Consider the following 14809-nt stretch of genomic DNA (forward strand, 5'->3'; position numbering starts at 1 on the left):
TATAGATATAGATATATATGCACTAAAATAGACTGCTGTCATAAATACTAATGTAAGATCTATGTTAGATATCAGCTTGCAGTCTTATTAAAAACAAGAAAACAAGATTCAGGCTGGTATTGCTTGTTTAACCCACGGTTTTTAATAAGAATGCAAGGTGATTGTATTGTAACAGGTCCAACTGTTCATCCTCCAAATAAACCAGACACCTAACGCATCTCAACAAAAAACAGAAACTAAAGTCACCTTCTAAATATAAACCTATGAAGTCTGTGCAATAAAATCCAGGAGATACATGCTTACCTTGCCACTTACACTCCTGATGTAGTCATAGCTAAGGAAACCTGGTTACAAAAAGAAATAAAGGATAATGAGACCCCCCCCCCCAGGGGTCCGAATGGAGAGAGAATAAAATCAGCAAAAGGGCAGAAGTATCGCTGGAACTGAATTCATCCTCAAATCTTGGTGAGTACCTTCACAAGGTGGACTCTGTTTTTCACAAAATTTCACCAAGACGACACTGATATTTATTTATTTATCTGTTTATTTACATTTGTTGGATGGGTAGTGTCTGACTGGGTCAGAAACCTCATTTTCAGCAGAGACCCAGGGAGAAAAGCTCCAGAACAGTAACAATTAATTAAAAGTTCAAGCAGTTATGAACAAATATTATTAAGATTGCATTTAGCATATTTACATAAGGATACTAGTGGTCATGAACACAAAAATTAGCAAAAATAAACCAAAAATTCGACTAAACAAGGTTACATAAGAAACAATAAGTCATGTAGAAGTAAATTATACTATAATACAGAGATGTACAGGGCACAGCACACAGTGGTGCAGTTGTCGCCTGTCACAGCAGCAGGAGGTTCTTGGTTCGATTCTCGGCTGGTGCCTTCTGTGTGGAGTTTGCATGTTCTCCTGTTACATTCCAAAGACATGCATCATTTCATTTCTCCCTGGGTCTCTGCTGAAAATAGGCTCTGTGGAACCTAGTCGGACTTTCCCGGTCAACAAATGATGAATAAATAAAAAAATTTACAAAATCCAACACACAAAAATCTGACAGAGAAATGATCATGTCTTTTATTAGTAGCAAAGAAGTTATAAGTGTTAGATGCAAAAGATATATGTAAAGGGAGTTGTGAAGACTGTATTTTATATAGCATATAGCATGGACAGAAGTAGGTTAAAAAAATAAAAATAGCTGGCTGCACAAGACTCAAGATAAAAAAGTGCCCAGTCCTGGTAGTCACACTAGTGCCAGGAATGGAACAAATGACCATGTAGAATCCTCAAGACACAGAAACATTCCTAAAATGGAGCTAGGCCAGGCCTAGGCGGAGGATAGGCCCCCTGTTGTAGAAGGAAGTAACGGTCCGCAAAAATCACAAATACTACAAAAGAGACATACTCACGATAAAGCAGATTATGGATAAGTAATAAATTATGTATTGTTACTATTATGCAAGAAGCCCAGAATTTCCAGGCAAAAGATATATGAAAAGATTAAGAGAGAAATTAGAGGAAAGAAAAACTTTAACAAGAAAAACTACCACAAGCTTCAGGTAAAAAATTGTGTTTGCTACTACCTGGGTGACTGTCCGATCTAACTAAACTGCAAGTATTTCTGCTTCTTGAACTGTTTTAAACTGTTTAAAGTTGTTTTTGCACCTGCACTTTTAAAGTTTGTCCTGTTTGTTGCATTTACCTGTTGAGGCTACACACTCAAGTACGCTAGCCTGTCTTACATATTTATTGCATTTTCCTGCTGTTTGTTGCAAAAAAAAAAAAAAAAAAATTATCCTTGTTTCCCGTCTTTCCTGACCTAGAGTAGTCCAAATACAGGCTTTACTGTATTCTGGACTTTTGGAAAGTTCCTGTGTCGCCCATTTGCTTTCTTGGATAAAGGGAGGCTTCCTTGTTCACGAGTGGCAGTGGGGAGCTTAGAGCAGCCTATCTATCCCTAGAGGAGTGTTCCCAGCACAAGAATCTGATAGTCTATTGGCCGTTTTGGGCCAATTTCTAGCTCTTTCAAGTCCCCCTGTATAAAACCTGCTTTGGCGCGTTTTTTTGTGCTTGTTACTACTCAGCCAAGCTCCTTGTGGTCCTGCAGAGTGGTGCTAGCAGCAGAGAGGCTAAAAGAGCAACTGCTGACCTGATAAAAGTGTTTTTTTCCTGCTACTACCTGGGTGACTGTCCAATCTAGCTAAACTGCAAGTATTTCTGCTTCTTGAACTGTTTTAAACTGTTTAAAGTTGTTTTTGCACCTGCACTTCTAAAGTTTGTCCTGTTTGTTGCATTTACCTGTTGAGGCTACACACTCAAGTGCGCTAGCCTGTGTTACATATTTATTGCATTTTCCTGCTGTTTGTTGCAAAAAAAAAAAAAAAATTATCCTTGTTTCCCATCTTTCCTGACCTAGAGTAGTCCAAATACAGGCTTTGCTGTATTGTGGACTTTTGGAAAGTTCCTGTGTTGCCCATTTCCTTTCTTGGATAAAGGGAGGCTTCTTTGTTCACCAGTGGCAGTAGGGAGCTTAGAGCAGCCTATCTATCCCTGGAGGAGTGTTCCCAGCACAAGAATCTGATAGTCTGTTGGCCATTTTGGGCCAATTTCTAGCTCTTTCAAGTCCCCCTGTATAAAACCCGCTTTACGTGGCTTCGTGATTTTGTGCATAGCGCAGCATCAGGCAGCTCCGCTTAATTGGGTTTAAACCATTCTCGGCTCCACAAAGTTTGCTCTTCACTTTTTCCCTTAGAACTGATCTAGTTCTCATAATAAACACCCTATTCCTACTCTAAAGCCTGGCACTTGCTCACTAAAGTAATTATATAAGTCAGCACTAAAAATTAAAAGCACTACACCCTCACAAACTCACCTTGAGTACCTTGTTCCCTATTGGCCCTTTTTTCAATTATAAAGGAATTCCCAATACTATTCTAGCATGTCCAAAGGTCAGTTGTCAATCTCCTCTCTGGTCCAGCTGGTGAATCTAGGAATCTTGAGGCAATGTTACAACTGCCTCATGTACACAGACAACCCTCTCCTCCTCCCAACAAATTCCAACACATGTGAGAGATGCAACCATATAGCCAAACTGGAGGCTAAGCTCTCTCAACTCAGTACTGGCGTAACCAGTCAGGAGAAGGAAACCACACTCACTACAATTCCAGTCTCACATAGACCTACCATGACAGCAAACCAAACACATAAACACACAAAAACATACTCGAAGGCTCTAAATAAAAATCTGCCTAAGCTGCAGAGACCTCCAAAGCAGACACCCAAGCAACTGCTACCCCAAAACAAAACATGTGCAACACATAGCTCACAAAGCCAGTGTGCTGAACAGTCACAGCCCTTAAGGCTAAACAACATACCTGATACACTTGTAATAGGAGACTCTATCGTCAGGCACACTGACATCCCGCTCACCAGGCTGAACAAGGAGAAGGTCACGGTGAGCTGCCTGTCAGGCGCTAGGATCCGCCACATAACACAAGCACTCAGGTCACTCCAAGGCAAGTACAAATATGACTCAGTCATTGTCCATGCTGGTGTGAATGACCTGAGATGTACCTCCCTGGACTACATGAAAAGAGACATAGAGGAGCTCTCTGAGCATGTAGCCCAGGCCGGTATGACCCTGACCTTGAGTAGCATCTTACCCTCACCAAGAATGATGCCACAATATGAAGACAAGATGATCAATTTCAACAATTGGCTTAAGCATTGGTGTCATTCAAAGGGGATCCAATGCCTGTCAGCCTGGGATGACATGCTTGACAAGCCATGATGCTTCACTAGGGATGGCTTGCACCTGTCACTCCTGCGCTTTCGGATATTGGCAAAGGGTCTTGCCACCCCCATAGTGCCTTTTTTAGGCAAGGCTCAAAAGACAAACCCACCTCCATAGGTAACACAAGGGATAAAAAACTAAGAGTAATGCTACTCAATGCCAGAAGTCTAAACCTCAAGATGCACACACCCGAAACTCTCCTTAACATGGAGAACATCAATATCTGTGCAGTAACAGAAACCTGGTTCAAGGCTCCCGAGAGCACCCCAGCATTACCAGGTTATACCTCATACCATGCTTTTCGGTCCCAAAACTTGGACCGAACCACAAAAGGAGGGGGAGTATCAACATTCGTCAAAGATACCCACACCTCCAGGTGGCACAGCACGAAGCATCAGAGACTATCCATGTGCAACTAACAGTGGGTAAAACTGCCTTCCAGTTTATAGCCTGCTACAGACCACACTCCCAAACCCAGGAACCCCACTCGGCCTTCCTAAGAACACTGGAAAATATGAAGGTCTCTCCAAACACCATTATATTGGGCGACTTGAACTACCCAAACATAGACTGGGAGCATTACTCTAGCTCCAACACCCTAGCCCAAAGGTTCCTAGAATTTATAAACTCAAATGCTATGGAACAACTTGTTACCACTCCCACAAGAGGGGAAAACATACTGGACCTGATCATCACCAACATGGGGGCTCCATGCTCCAGACCAGAAGTGCATCCCTCACTGGTAAGATCAGACCATAAACTAATCTCACTGGATATTCACATCCCGACCCCACCCCCTGCCCAGAAAACCACAGTGAAAAACTTCTCTAAAGCAAATTTCACACTCCTCAAAACCAAGGTGGAATCCTTCAAAGCCCCCGGGCCTGTGGAAAATACGGCCCAGACCGCAGAATCCTTTATAAACACATTCTATGAACACCTTCAGGAAATCATGGATCATGCAATCCCAAATAAAACCAAGACCCAATCCTCCAAAGGCAGGTGTCCTGTCTGGTGGACCCCAGCCATAAACAAACTACACAATAGAAGGAGGAAGCTACTACATGATTGAGCAAAATCCCAAAAAGGGAAGGCATCTCTGATCAGTATTAGCAAAAAAGTACGGGCACTCATAAAATCATCTAAGGCCAGCATCGAGAGAAAAATTGCACAGGACACTAAGGATAATCACAAGGCTTTCTTTAGTTATGTTAGGAACCTGGGTGGGAATTCCCAGATATGCTCAGAATTAGTCCAAAATGACAAAAAATATACCGTACCCACAGACATTGCCAACATCCTAGCTGACAGGTTCAGCGCAAACTTCTCCCCCCCCCACCAAAAGGGCAAATATCTATCCCAGCAGAGTGTTGCCCCTGAAATCTCAGATGCTCAGCTAAGAGCCACCCTCTCCAAAGCAAAAAACACAGCATCAATGGGACCAGACAGTGTCCCGGGCTGCATCCTACATGAACTCCAAGAAGAGCTAAACCCAAACATAAAACTACTGTTCAATCTCAGCCTTACTACAGGATATGTACCCAAAGAGTGGCATACAGCAACAGTGGTCCCTCTCCACAAAGGTGTTGCTTCAACGGATCCTGGAAACTATCGCCCCATAAGCCTGACTAGCTTGGTCTGCAAAGCTATGGAAAGGATCATCATGGAACTCATAAATAAAGATATTGGGGACCTACAGACACTGGATCCTACCCAGTTTGGCTTTAAGGACAGATTCTGCCTCTTAAACCTGGTCGATTTCTTTGAAACAGTCACCAAGGCCATTGACGAGGGGAAGGTGGTCCACACAGCCTACATGGACCTCGCAAAAGCCTTCGATACAATACCCCACTCGGGCATTATAGATAAGCTCACCAGCTTAAATATAAACCCCTATGTCACTAGATGGGTTGAAAACTGTCTCAAGGACAGAACCCACGTGGTTAGAATTGCTGGAGCCATGTCAGACTCCAAACCAGTTACAAGTGGTGTCCCACAAGGCTAAGTCCTGGGTCCTCTCTTGTTTGGTATATATTTCTCGGAGGTACAGGCCAACATGGAAGGACTGTGGCTGACCAAGTTCGCAGATGACTGCAAACTAGGCGCCATAATCGACTCTCCAGCCGACACAAGCATCCTACAAAAGGGCCTCATAGAAACAGACAACTGGTGCCAGAGCCATGGCCTCAAGCTAAATGCCAAAAAGTGTATAGCCATCCCCTCTGGCAAAAACAAAGTGCCCACAAATTACCACATAGGTGGTAATCCATTAAGTATGGAAGAAGTAATTAGGGACCTGGGGACCCAAGTTGATAGCAATCTCTCATTTGAAAACCACGTGGCCAAAGTGGTTAGAAAAACATTTTATATAGCCCACTTAATCATGAAGGGATTCTCATCTAGGTCAGGGGAGGTCATTGTGCCTCTTTACTCATCCCTCATCAGGCCCATAATTGAGTACAATGCCCCTTTTGGGATGTACCTTACCAGACACCTGCAGCAGCTGGAAAGACCCCAAAAGTACCTCACCAAGAGGATCAAAGGGCTCAAACAGATGCCATATGCTGCCCGGTTAAAGAAACTCCAGCTTTACTCAGTGGCATACCGCCTGCTCAGAGGCGATCTGTGCCTGACGTATAAAGCCATGTCCAACCCGGAATTAATGGACATGCTGCACCTCAGAAAATCCAAATCCCATTGAGCTACGTGCTCGAGAGACTTGAACCTCAGCACTGAAATAAATAGGACATGCTGGTGGGACTGATTCATAACCCAGAGGCTCCCTTCACTCTGGAATAAAATCCCAGTCCAGGTTAGGCAGAGTCCCTCATTGACTCTCAAGAGGACTCTTGATGAGTGGATGGGAGATCGTAGGTTTACCCTGGGTATCACTTCTGTGTCACTGTTAGACAGAGGCACATTATACTAACCTCGAAAAAGGGCATAGCAAAATTCATTTAAAATGGGTGGCGAAAGCCAAACACACTGGTTAGGCTTTTAAATGCCCTAGGGCAGATAGCCTAGTATGATCCTATGATCCTATGAATCTATTATTAGAACAGATCTATGAAAAACACTATATAGACCAAGAAACCTTGTGCAGTTTGAAAAAAGAAGCAACTGAGGAAAGGTGAAAATTTAAAGAACAAAATTTAGAGACATTTGAAAGGTATAGAAAAGAAATATGTACATGGGAAAGAAAGAGAAATCTGATATGGTGAAATATTTATGCAAAGGAGAAAGCCAAATTAATCAACACAAAAAAGAACCCCCAAAGATATTTGAAGAGAAATACAGGCAAAGGCATCCGGCTCTGGAAAATCGTACAATACAAAAATAAGAAAACAAAAAGGAAAAGTAGAAAAGAGCATTAGTAATGGAGAAGTTAAAAAAAAAGAAACTGAGCTTATGGAGTACCTGCAAAGTGAAGGATTTAGTGTAGAAAATTTAACTCAGATAACAACACAACAGGATAGAGCATTGGACATCCACATTAAGGAGAAACCAGTTGAGCAGAAAGCATGTAATCAGTTGACACATGAAGATACTCTGCAGCCTCCACAGGAAACCAGTACAAATGTACAGCAAGTGAAAGAACCAGAAATGTGGCAACTCTGACCCAGTCAATGCCGTGGAGTGATAGGCCAGCGATTTCCCATATGAAAGAGCAATGGATGACACAGGGTGAAACTGAAGAGAATGTGGCACAGGAAGAAGGTCTGGATTCTTTCTATAGAATATCCACAGGAAATGGCAAACAAAGAATGTGCTCTCAGTTTAGAAGAAAATAATCTAACAGAAGAGTTACTTGATTTAATAGAGATGGACAGACAGTTTAAGATCAATGAAATAAATAGACTGCAGAAGATCAATAAAATCCAAAAAAGTTAGAAGTTTGATAAAACAAATAAATACAGTAATTAGCACTGTCCATAGAGATTCATGCAATATAACAGAAGTAAATAGGATAAATTACTTAGCAGCCAAATTAACAACAGATAAAGTCCTATCACAGGAACACAGGGTAGTAAGGGAAAGGATTGGGAGAAATCAAATGCCATCATGAAAGTATCAAATAGAGAAAACTATGAAGCAATTAAGACAAGATGTCACTGTTAGAAGAGCATAGAAGAGGGAACAGATCAACAAAAATACTCAGAAAGATAGGCGCATGGGCATCGGGACCATAGAGCAAGGGGGAAGGAGTGCCCCTGGGTTCAGGCACCTACGCCGCAAGACATTTCTCTGTGGTACATTTGGCTGGGGACACATGACTGAAGTGAAATTCAGCTGCAGAGAAATATGGCTGCTTGCAAATTCCATGTGGGCAAAGAGAAGCATACACTACCATGCTCACAGCTTTAATAATCAAATGCATGGTGGCAGAAGAAGTAATGAGTGTTGTGCTCAGTGCACAGTACAACATGTAGAAGTATGAAACAGCATGGAGAATATCCTGCAGGCTACTATAGTCACATTTATGCTCCAGCATGCATTTTAGTTTATGTTCCATAGACACTGTGAAGGGAGTAATGGCCCACACACACCAATTATAAAGGCACTGCCCATTGTGCACTGCATTTTTACTGTGACTAACAAGCCATCTGACCAGCCTGCTGCTGATGACTGCCATATTGCCTGCTGTCTCATGTTCCCTTGGGGACCACGGGCATTGTTTTTCCCTTGTGCATTTGGTTGTTGAAGTTGTGGGCATGGCAACACATTCTTCTCTTTGCTCACAGGGAATTTGCAAATAGTCATATTTCTCTGCAGCTGAATGTCACTTCAGCCATGTATCCAGAGCCAAATGTACCACAGGGAAATGTCTCACTGCCTAGGTGCCTGAACCAGGTGCCCTTCCACTTTTGCATCCAACTTATATATACAAACTCCAAGATCACACTACAGTGAAGGAAAGAGTACATTTCCTGATCCCCACTATAGTGCAATCTCCATTTAGCTGCACAGACCTGCAATAAATTAGTATTGCCAACCATCCTGAATTCATCTAGACTGTCTGAAATTAAGGCACACTGTCCAGAAAATGAAGACTGCCTTTTCTGGACAGTGTATAGTCTGTAAAAAATAAAATCAACTATTAGTATCCTTGCAGCCCATATGGAGCATCAATACAGAAACACTTTTTTGCAGCAATTATCAGGAAAAACAATCCATCACGTTAAGCTTACAAAGTTTGTTAATTCTCACCTCTCAGCTGTCCTGCTTGGGGGGAGGGGGGTGGCAATTGTAAAGAATCCTGACACAAATTACAATTACAAAGTTTCACACAGTAACACCCATCACATAACCAATGTTGTACTTGCTTCCCCACAACATGTAATTTGCAGGCTTACACTTTGATTGGTAGACAAAGACGTGACTCAATTTTGCTGTTGGGCATAGCTTCTTGCAGTGTAGTAATTTAGGCTGTCATTGTTCAATGATCTTTAGCCTCCCTTAGTTACAGAGAGGTACATGAGGTGGCTGGAAGGAGTAGGAAGGGGTATCTTTATACTTGGTAATCACTGCTTAGTCACTTGGGTGGTATCATAGCTTAGTAACCAGCAAGTGCCATCCCCAGTACTGGAAACTACCAGGGCCACACAGTTTCCCTTGTGTCCAGTAGACTCCCAGTTGTCCATTCTGCAGTTGCTGCAAAGTACAGTTGTGTACACTTACCATAAATGTACATGTTCGAGTGTATTCACTGTTGTAGTCATTACATTTGGATAATCTTGCTGGCAGGTTGCCCTCAGTCAGCCTGAATCCTAAAGTCCTGGGTCCTGCATCCGCTGCTGTCGCCCCTTCCCTGACATCAGGTCGTCAGGGGTATAAAAGAAGCAGCCAACGCCATTTTCTTTAATTTTTCTTGCCCCAGACGTCAGGTGCCCCCTAAAAGGGTAGCCAAAATTTATATATATATATATATATATATATATATATATATAAAATACATGCACCAATATAAACTTTACCTTCATCTACAAGCAAATACACCACATAGGTTGTATGAATCAGAGAAGGAAAGATAGGTTCCATTAGAAGAAAGGGGGATGGCGGGTGGGTAACCTGGACTGCAACAGTGAATACACTCGAACATCTACATTTATGGTACGTGTACACAACTGTACTATGTTCTTCGTGTTTCACTGTTGCAGTCGTTACATTTGAGTCCCAAAGCTATGGTTGGGAGGCTGGAGTTAAACAGCATTAGGAGCAGCTATGAGGCCCTGCAGAACTGCAGTGGCAAAGCCTGCCCTGGATTTAGAGTAGAGTGGCAAATGACAGTGCTTTGTAAAGGTGTGCACTGAACTCCAAGTAGCAGCCTCTAAAATGTCCTTGGTTGATACTCCCCTGAGAAAGGCTGCTGAAGTGGCTGCAGCTCTGGTTGAATGTGGCCTATTGCCCTTAGGCACTGGCTTGCCATGGTGTAAGTAGCAGAAACGAATGCAGTGGCCTATCCACTTTGAAATAGTCTGCTTTGAGATAACCTTTCCTTGTGATCCTGCAGCATATGTCACTAGTAGTTGCTCTGTCTTTCTGAAAACTTTGGTTCTGTCCAAGTAGAATCTAAGCTGTCTGTGTAGGTCCAAAGAATGCAGAATTCTCTCCCTCTTGTTCTGTGGATTTAGATACAAAGTTGGCAGATGAATAGTTTGGTTAAGAGCCACACTGGACACCACCTTAGGCATAAATGTTGGGTTTGTCCTCAGAGAGACCCTGTCTGGATAAAAAATGATAAAAGGTTCCATAGCCATGAGTGCTTGTAGCTCTGAAACTTGTCTTGCAGAAGTTATTGCTAGGAGCAGAGCTGTTTTCCAAGATAAAAACTTTATATCAGCCATAGCAGCTGCCTCAAAAGGAGGCAGGGTGAGCTTTTCCAAGACATAGTTGAGGTCCCATGCAGGCACTGGTGTTCTCCTTGGAGGCCTTACATTTTTGGCTCCTCTGAGGTACTGCTTTAATAAGGGATGAGAAAATATTGGTGGCTCTGTATTGTAATGAGCTGAAATGGCAGAGACATGAATTTTAATTGATGAGAAAGATAGGCCTTTGTCCAGCATCTCAGTTAAGTATTGCAAAATCTGAGGAATATTTGGCACAGCTGTATCAGTTCCTTGTGCCTGATTCCAAGCACAGAATCTCTTCCATTTTCCAGCATAAGATTTTCTATTACTAGGCCTTCTGGCTTCCAAAATGACATCCATCACAGCTTTACTGAGAGGTGTGTTTTGTATGACTACATTATACGCCATGCTGCCAGGTTTAAAGTTGTGAGTTGGCTGTGCAGGATTTGATTGTTTTGCTGAGACAGTAGATGAGGTATTTGAGGTAAGGTCCAAGCTGGGCATTGAGACAAGTTCCTTAGAATTGGATACCAGTACTGGCGGGGCCAGTCTGGGGCAATCAGTATCATCTTTGGCTTCTCCAGTCCGACCTTTAGGAGTACCTTGAGGAGGAGAGGCAGTGGAGGAAAGGCATACACTGATAGGTTTTTCCAGCTGAAAGTTAGGGCGTCCACTTTCCATGCTTGTCTGTGATAAGTCCTTGTGCAGAATCTTTTTAGTTGGTAGTTGTGAGGGGAGGCAAATAGATCTATGTCCGGGCATCCCCATTTCCTTGTTATCATGCTGAAGGCTTGTGGATCTAGGTGCCACTCGTGGGGATCCATGAGGTTTCTGCTTAGTTCGTCTGCCAGAGTATTTTCCCTTCCTGGCAGGAATTGTGCCTGCAGATGTACTTGGTAAGTCAATGCTCTGTCCCACAAGGTCATGGCTAGTCTGCATAGGGGGTAAGAATGTGTGCCCCCCTGCTTGTTTATATACCACATGACCGTGGTGTTGTCTGTCTTTATCAGTAGTTGTCCCGGATGAAGTAGGTCCTTGAAGGCTGTCAGGGCATTTTGAACAGCTAGCATCTCTTTTTGATTGATATGTACATGCATTTGGTTTGAGGACCATATGCCCTGAATGCATCTTCCTGCCATGTGGGCCCCCCAGGCATAATCTGATGCATCTGTTGTTAGTGTCTGCCTGGCTGGGGGTAATGTGAATGGCTGTCCCTTGTTTTGGTGATAAGCCTTTGCCCACCATCGAAATTTCTGTTGCAGGCAGGGAATGAGAGTAATCATTGTTTCCAGGCTGTGGCAATGTTGAGTCCAAACACTTTTTAGGTACCATTGAAGTTTCCTCATATGCAGTCTTGTATATGGAATTAGTAGGATGCAGGATGCCATGAAGCCCAAAGCCTGCAGAATTTTTCTTGCAGATAACTGGGCCTTTGTTGCCAACATTTTGAAATAGGTAGTCAGTTGCCTTTGTTTGTCTGGCGTGAGATAAGCCATCTGGGCAGTTGTATTTAAGCTTGCACCCAGGAATATTATCTCTTGAGAGGGTACTAGTTTTGATTTATTTTCAGTGACTGTGTACCCTAGGCATGTTAGAAGTCTTTTCACAAATGCCTGATGCTGTAGAAGAATGTCCTTGTTCTCTGCTTGAATTAGACAGTCGTCCAAGTAAGGATATATTTGTATTCCTCTTTGTCTGCAGAATGCAATTACTGGTGCCAGGCACTTTGTAAAGACCCTGGGCGCAGTAGATAAGCCAAAGGGCAGTGCAGAGAAATGGTAATGCATTGAGACAGCCTTGAATCTGAGGTATCTTCTGCATAATTGTCTGATTGGGACATGCAGGTATGCCTCTTTTAGGTCTAGAGTCACAAGCCAAGCGTTCTTGCCCAGCATGGGCAGAAGCTGCTGCAAAGTCAACATCTTGAATTTTGGTATATCCAGGAATTTGTTCAGAATAGATAGGTCCAGTATTGGTCTCCAGGCCTTGTCCTTTCTGGGTACCAAGAACCGTCTTGAGTAAAATCCTTGTCCTTGCTCTTGCTCCTGTACTTGTTGAATGGCCCTCATGTCCATGAGGGGTGAGACTTGTTTTTGTGCCTCTGCCCATTGATTTTTTGGCAGATCTGGCTAGCCGTTTGCCTTTGGCAGGGTATGGAAATGGAACTTGTAGCCTTGTGACACGATATTTAGAACCCACTTGCCCTGGGTTATAATGTGCCAATTTTGAGTAAAAAGTGCTAATTTTCCCCTTAAGGGTGCTGCCAGGAGATAAGTGCTTGCTGCAGGCAGGGGGAAGTCATTAGGACTGTTTCCTGTATGGCTGTGATTTGTCTTCTCCAACTTTGGAGGTAGAAGCACCCCATTGCTTTGACCTGTATGAACCTTGCGCCTGGGATCTGCCTCTAGGGCATCTGGATCTGCCCCTTTGAGGTCTGTCTGACACAGGAAAGGACCAATTCTTTGTAGGCCAGTGTCTACTAAACCTATTTGGCTGTACTTGTAAAAAATCTTTGACAGTTTGCATCGATTTAGCTTTGTCCTCCATTTTCTTTAACACCTCTAATGCCTTAACACCAAACAAAGTATCATGCTGTAAAGGTGAATCTAATAATTTAACTTTGACATGATCAGGCAGATTTTGTTCCTTTAACCAAGCATGCCTCCTAATTACAGAACCCGTAACTGCGGCCCTGCAGGAGCCCTCCAAAGAATCAAAACCACATTGCAAAGTATGCTTTCCAACTTGTTCAGCTGCATGCAATAAATCCTGCATTTCCTTGTTTTCTGCACATTCAGAGTTTAACAACATTTTCTGTTTAAGCAAAGACATGACATGTTGCTGATATTTGAGCATATGAAACTGACAGTTTAAGACCCTTATAGCCAAGGTAGCAGATGTGTAAACTTTTTTCCCCATCTATCCAGTGCCCTAGAATCTCTGTCAGAAGGGATAGGGTTTTTTGCAGCAGAAGCCTTAACTTCTTTGGGACCCTATGAAATGGTTTCTGGGTATGCAGCAGGGTTTTTAAAAAGGAATTTATGAGAGTCAGGAACCCTGTAATATCTGTCAGGCTTAACAGGAGCTGGAGGTAAGGAGTCAGGGGTAAGACTAGACTCCAAAAACACATCATCTACAATGTCTAACACAGGTGGAATGGCTAGTGGCCTGTGTTGAGGTAGTAAAAGGAAATCCCTGAGCCTCTTTTTAGATTCTGAAAAATCTTGGCTCTCCCAGTAGAAATGCTCCCTCATGGTATGCAAGGTTTCCCCAAAAGAATAGTCCTCTGGAGGAGAAGCTGAAGGAGTAGATTCTTCAGCATCAGAATCCTCATAGGGGGAAAAGAATATTCCTGATCAGAAGAGGAATCAAAAGAAATAGAAACCTGATCTGAAGATTCATAGTCAGTCTCTTGCCTAGGCCTCTTATCAGGAGGGGGATGGGAACCCCTGATCAAGGTAATCAAGTCTTCGGCCATTTTGAGCATCTGTTTTTTGGACATAGAAGCCTGTCCACGTGGCTCTTGAGTTTGTTTCTTTGCTTTGGAAGGTGCTTTAGTCTTTGCCTTTGAAGCTGAAGTCAGTTTAGTGTAAAGATGTTTAGGTCTGAATACACCCTCAGAAGCCGGTGCCTGCTCAGCGGCTCTGGACCCATCTGAAGGAATAGTATCCGAGGCTCCAATACCCAGCGGCATGGCCAACTCCACATGGGAGTCAGTAGCGGCCTGCTACTCTAAAGTAGCGGACATCACTGAGAACCGGCGAACCGGCGACTGGCTTAGGAGAAGCTTCGTCATCAGTTTTGGGCCTCGGTTGTCTATCTCTCTCCTTTTCTTTGTGTTTTTTGTGAACTCTGGAGGTCGGATGGCTATCTGACGACATTTCTGGATAATTAAACCGGGGTCCAAAATAGTTTAAAGCAAAATCATACCAACGTTTAATAGTGCGTTGGTTAAATCTAGCACAAAACCGACAACCAGAAACGTTGTGATCAGGGCCTAGGCAAGGAATACAGTAAGAATGAAAGTCCTTATGAGGTATTCGCTTTCCACAAGAAATACAATTATTTACTTTTTCTGACATCGGTCTGGAGCAAGAAAAAAGTTTTCCCAATGGGGTACTTAGCTTTATTGAAGACTTCGGATCTGAAACTCGAA

This window comes from Protopterus annectens, chromosome 1.part1 (genome assembly GCF_019279795.1).
Source record: "Protopterus annectens isolate FY-2018-M chromosome 1.part1, PAN1.0, whole genome shotgun sequence".
Classification (NCBI taxonomy): Eukaryota; Metazoa; Chordata; order Ceratodontiformes; family Protopteridae; genus Protopterus; species Protopterus annectens.